This window comes from Pteropus medius, unplaced genomic scaffold (assembly GCF_902729225.1).
Source record: "Pteropus medius unplaced genomic scaffold, Ma_sr-lr_union100, whole genome shotgun sequence".
NCBI classification, from domain to species: domain Eukaryota; kingdom Metazoa; phylum Chordata; class Mammalia; order Chiroptera; family Pteropodidae; genus Pteropus; species Pteropus medius.
The window spans coordinates 2,522,611-2,528,949 of NW_024349224.1; positions in this window are offsets into that span (position 1 = coordinate 2,522,611).

Consider the following 6,339-nt stretch of genomic DNA (forward strand, 5'->3'; position numbering starts at 1 on the left):
CAGCCTCGTGTTGGAGCAGCCACTGCCGCCAGGGTCTGGGGGCCCTGTGCCTTTGCCATGACACCGCTTGACTGCCACCCCAACTGTCACCAACAGGAGTGTCTGGGTCATCAGCCAGAGTGGGACAATCCAGGACCGGGGCCAGCAGGAGCCTCAGTAAGTTAGGTCAAGGTCATGAGCTGTCACGGGGTCCATTCTTAAGCCCCAGGAGACTGGAGACTTGGAATAGCTTTACAGTTTGTCTCAGCTGCGGGGGATTGCTGATTTTCTTTGCCGGGGGGCTCCCCGCCGAAGGGGAAGGCCTTTTATTTGACCCTTTTGTTTTTTTTCACACGGACGGATGAAAACAGCATGGCTGCCCTCCTCGCAGCTGGGGGAGGTGGCCGTGCCCCGCCGGGTCGCTGGGCAGCGGCAGGGACTCGCTGGTGACAGGACCACCAGGGGGCCCGGTGGCTGAGGAGCTGAGCTCTCTGTTCTGGGGAGCAGGCTCTTTCATGTTTTTGTTTTGCTCTTTAAGCATTAAATTAAAAAAAAGAAAAAAAAAGCATTTACGATGGGTGCTGATTCAGGAGGATGACAGCTCTCGGAAACGGACAGAGCCGTCCCGTCCTTGAGTTCTGTACCCGAGGGAGCTGAGTGGAGCCGACACTTACTTGCCCCGTCGTTGGGGCTTAGGGGACATTTTCCCCGTGGTTTCCGTTTCCATTTTCCATTCTCGTTTCCGTTTTCTCATCGGTCATATCTTCTCACGACACAGGTATCGTTGTCCCCATTTGCAGCTGAGGAAACTGAGGCCCAGAGACACGAAGAAACTGGACTCAGGTCGCACAGCGGGGATGAGGGTGGAGTCGAGTTTGCACGTACGTAGGGAGGATTCCAACCCGTGGCCCCCAGGGTCCTGCGCTGTCTCCCCTCCTCTCGGTACCTGGCCTTCGACGTGGAGCCTCGTTTTGGATCAGAGGCCTGCCCTTCGTCCCGGAATTATGGAATCATCATAAAAATATGCTGGGACCCAGGTATTTTCTTCTTCGTAAGCATTCCAGGCGCTCCTGATACACACCTCCGAGCTCATACTTCCAGTCCGGAAAGGACACAAGCCCTGGGATCGGAATTTGGGGTGCGCGTCCTGCCCGGCGCCCCCTCTCACCGCTCACCCTCAGTGTGTCATCGTCAGCCGAGCTCTAAAACGGATTACCGTGGGAGGCTGTCCAGGCATCCCACGAAGTTCTGGACGTGCAGGTCCTTCGTAAACTCCAGAGACGCCACACGCACATCGACCGTCGTCCTTGTGGACACATCGGGATTCGTGCCCAGTCTCCCCTCCAGAATCACGTTAAGTTCAGGGTCAAGAGCCCGTAGTTGAAACTCTGCCAACCCGGCTTCTTCTTCCCGCACAGTTGTTTGTGGATGATTAAATTATCGCGAATTTGTTTCACTCGTAGTATAATAAATGTCATTAGCATGACTAATCACACACCTGATTATATAACCTGCTCTTCCTCCCCCCGTGTACTGTCTGCGTCCTGCACGCGATCCATCCAGTGTTGACGGAGAGCCTCGTTAGGGCCGACGCGTGGTGCGTGCGGGTGTTTGCTGGGCGTGCGGCCTGGGTCCCCCACGATCGGCCACGTGCCGGGGAAGCAGAGCTGCTCAGGCCTCCGCTCGTGTGGCTCGGCTCCCGAGCCCTGCCGCTGCCATCATTGTGCCGTTGCCGCTGTGACTGCCGTTTGCCGACGTCACGATGTGTCGGGCACCGCGTTGAGCCCTCTCGTGCCCGTTACGTTATTCACGGACGTCTCGCTTTACCTATTCCTCACAGAAGCCTTAGGAGGTGGGTATGGCCATGATCATTTCCATTTTAAGGCAAAGAGCCCTTCGAGTCAGAGGAGCGAAGTCACTTGCCCACATCAACCGCTAGGAAGTGGCAGAGCCCAGGTCTGTGCCTGGCTCGAAGGCTGACGCTCTCACCGCTGAACCACACCGCCTTCCTTTGTGGACAGAACTTTAGCCAGACCCACCCCCTGCGAGATTCAGGCGGCTCAGGGGCTGAAGAGTGATGGAGACAGGTGAGCCAACGTCATGAGGATTTGGCAGGTGTGTGTCCCCTGGTCCTTTGAGAGGTGCTGGGTGGCGACTTGTTGTTGGCGGTGGCCAAGTGGCCACGGTGGAGGTGACTGACGAGAACAGGCCAGTATGTGCTGTGCGGAAGACGGGTCTTCATGAGCAGACCTCGGTTCCAGTCCCAGCTCTCCCTCCTGGGTCCTGCTTGCCCTCAGACTTATCACCTCACCTGTCTGGACTTCCGTTTTCTCATCTCAGGGCTGTTCTGAGGATCAAATGAAATTAAGGTTGTGAACGCAATATGTAAGCTGCGAGGTCATTTCCATATGCAAAGAACTATTTTTAACTTTCATCGTCCCTGTCCTACTGAAGACCTGAAGCCTTGAGTTTTGTAAAGGTCGAGATTCACCTTCGAGCTGAGCAGGTGGGCATCTGGGTGGTAGGGGAGGTGGCCCAGGCCGCTGTGAGGGTGTCACTTCTGGAGAAGGTCTCACCCAAGGGCCCCTCCTCTCTGACCTCGCGAACGTGAATGTTCTGTGCTTCACAGAAAAGAGGCATTCTTGAGAGCACGTTTCTGTAAAGATAGTAAATACGAACTCCCCCTACCCCCAAATTTTAATACACAGTGATCAGAGCTGTTTTTCTGCCTAGCACGATACCTTCCAGTTCTGAAGACAACTCAATCAGACCAGCAGTGTGAGGTGAGCCACACTGGGTGACAAAGCTGTCCAGTACCTATGCGTTGTCCACTGTTCCGGCACAGCAGCGCTTAAAGGAGCTGCTGGGTTTGGGCTGAAGGGCAGAGGGCAGGAAATCAAGGGAAAGCTGTCCATGGTAGCGAGAGGTCTCCAGAGCTTGGCTGGGCCGGCGGGAGGAACCGCTCTAGAGGGACAGTGTGAGAGCCTTGAAGGCTGAAGCATCCTTAGGGCGGCTCCAGACCATTCGTGACAGCTGCGAGGCATGTGTGCTGTCCCCTCCCTCACCTCCCCGTTCCTCCCTCCCCTTGATCACGGCCGAGGTTTTTCCTGTCGAGCCTCAGAACCCTTGGGGCAGCCAACCCCAAGAAGCTGGAGTTGCCAGGTGCAAAGTTACCCAGCTGCCACAACTCTGGGGCAAAGCATTCATTTTTAAAGAGAGGGTCTCAAGTCCCAGAGGTGGAAGGAGATTCGTTCGAGAATTAGAAGAACTCTCTTTGCTTTATGTCCTGGAAACTCAAGCCTCTTCTAAACCTGTCTTGATACATACCATTGAATCCAGGGTCATTTGCGTATTAACTTTTAACAGGTTCCTTAAAAGAAGAGAACGTCTATGGTGGAGTGACAGATAAGAAGGGATATTAGTTATCCCCACTGAACAGCAACACGACCTGAAGCATCTTAAAACAATGATCGTTTATGATTTCTCACGAGTCTGTGGGTGCACTGGCCGTTCTGCTGAGCCGGGCTTGGCTGATCTCAGCTGGGCTTGTTTACACATCTGCGGTCAGCTGGGTATTCGTTGGGGTCTGGTTGGTCCAGGATGCTCTCATATGGGACAGGGTGTCTTTCCTCCACCTGGCCTCTTGTCCTTCCAAATTGACGCCAAGGCTCAGAGCTGGCACAGTGTCACTTTTGTCACACTCTATTGGCCCAAGCAAGTCTCCAGCAGGACTGGGACTACGGGGAGGGAAGCAGGGCGTCCAGCGCATGGAACTTAAGGGGACACTCTCAGGCGTCGATCTTACACTCGCACAGCCCTGGGAGTAAATGCCTGCGTAAATTTTGAGCCCTAGACATCTCGTTCGTCTTAACCCGAGCCCCGTCTTGGTCCCAAGGCCAGCCCAGACTTAAGGGGTAAAGAAACAAACCTCTCAATGGGAAGCACCGCAAAGTCACATCGCCAAGGTTATCAGTACAAGGATGAGGAGGGAGCAAGGCCCTCAGCGCAATCAGCTGACAGCGGGCATTGCCGTCGCTCAATACACTTGTCAGGCGAACCTAGAGCTTCGCAGAGAGAGGTCAACTGCTGTTCGTCACCTTTAACCTCGTGATTTTCTCCCGTCGACGCAAGAGCTGGTGATCTCGGCGTTACCTCGGAGCGCTTCGCCCGGTCCCCATTTCCTGAGCTGTCCCTGGGATCGCCGACCGCATCGGAGCTGCCTGCGTGGCCGCCGGGCCCTTGGCGTTCCTGGCTGCAGTCCTGAATCAAGGGCAACGGGGTCGACGTGGTGACCAGGACGGCTAAATACATCACGGATCTCGGGTCCCCACAAGTAAGAGGTGTAGCTACCAATTATTGTAAAATCGACCGCCCGCAACACTTTCGCACAAGGTCGAAGGTTATTTTACGCTACGTGTAGCCTCCGTGAATTTGCTGAAATCCAGGCTGTGTGCTTTCTCCAATGGGTTTCTGGGAATTGAAAGAATTTATGGATTTTTTGATTGAGATTCCTAAAGGATCCAGCTGTCTGAGTGCATGTTTATATCTGAACCAAGAGCCCTTTGGGGCCAGAGGCATTGTCGACCAAGTCGGCATCTGGATTTACGGCTGTGGCAGGTAGAAGCTGTTTCTGCAGGATGATGAAAACGTAGCCACCGGAGGCATTGTCATTACAGCTGAATCTAAGGCCACTTGTAAGCCGAGCGTCAGGCTGGGTCAATAGCAGCGAAATTGCCCAGGCTATTCCCTTGAGTAATGGCGTAAGCGAAGGCAGGACACCCAGGAGCTGGGTCCTGCCCCCAGCTCAGGTCCACTCGTCAAGGATGCCCGGACTTGGCCTTCACGTTTTTTGTTTTCCTCTGCCACCCGCATCCGCACCCGTGGCCTCTAAGGGAGGCCTGATAGAAAGCCTGCGCCACCCTGCGCTCCACCCATGTCACGTTCGATGGCCCTTGGCTGCCTCCACGTGCCCGGCCTTGATCCCTCCCTGGCCAGATTCCCTTATGCGCCCTTCACAGAGAACGTTCTCCAGTCAAACCGAACTTGCGTTTCATATGTGCCCAGGGCCTTCCCTCGCCATGCCTTGACTCGCTCTGTCCCCTCTCCTTGGAAATGTCCCTCTTCTCTTCCTTAAGTCCAGATACTATCTGTTTTTAAGGCATAGGTCAGTTTCCACCTCTTCCACGAAGTTTTTCTTGATCTCTTTCTAGAAGCAGTCACCTTCTCCTCCGAGCTCCCATGTTGTTTGGGTATATGAAGAATATGGATAAGAATGAAACCTTCAGATATGGCTGAGAATCAAATGCCATTTATTGGCCCTGTGACTTTGGGCAATATTTTCAATCCCTCTGTGCCTTAGCTGGAAAATGGGATTGATAATATAATTACTTCATAGGTTGCGGTAAAGATGAAATACTTTGTTACATGTTGACTTCAATAGTGTCTGGTATACGGTTAAATGTTATTATTGCCATTTTAAAGTATCCGGCAAATAGTTATTGAGCACCTACTATGTGCCTAGTATCATGTAACAGATTAGAGATATACAGTGAATGACAGATGCCACCTCCGCCTCATAGAACTTACATTCTAACAGGTAAAGAACACCAATTGTACCCTGTATTGTGATGACCGGTCTGTTGATTTGACCTTTGTTTCCAGACTATGAGGGCATAGCTACTGTCCTGTATTTTCCTGCAATTTTTGAGTGTCCAGCATAGTGAGTGTTTCAGGTACAGTAAGTAATATGTCAATGAATAAAACATGGCTAATAGCAAAGTCAGTCACCTGTGCAGGCAGGAGCTTTCCCCCCGTGAATCGTGGGGCACAGACTCTAGATCATGAATCCTGGGCCAGGCATAAGGCATGACGCATGTAACTGGTCGGTAGAGGGACCAGAGGCAGGAGTCCTTCCTGGTGATGTATTTGGGGTAGGCCGCCCCAAATTCTCCCTGTCACCATGAAATGAATCCTTTGCTTCTGAAATCTAAAACGCACAAAGCTGACGCAGTGGGAAACACGTTGGCTTGAGAATCGGTGTCTGGGTTTCAATGCAGGCTGTGTCATCGAGCATCTGCGTGACACTGGGCAGATCTCCCCACTTCCTGACCTTCGGTCTCCCCATGGGTCGCATTCAATCAGTGTTTTTTAAACACTCCCTCTGTTCTTCTGTTTGCTCCCCTTATTCCTATCACAGCCTAAACCATTCTAAAAATACATTCACGTTCAGAGAGGATCCATCTGAAATGAGACTGGAGAGTCTGGGCCTTCTGACATTCAGCTCTCTGCCCGCACTACGTCCCACGGTGGTCTTGGAGCACCAGAGGTCCCCTGGGCACGGGAAACCTGGCCTCTTCGGTC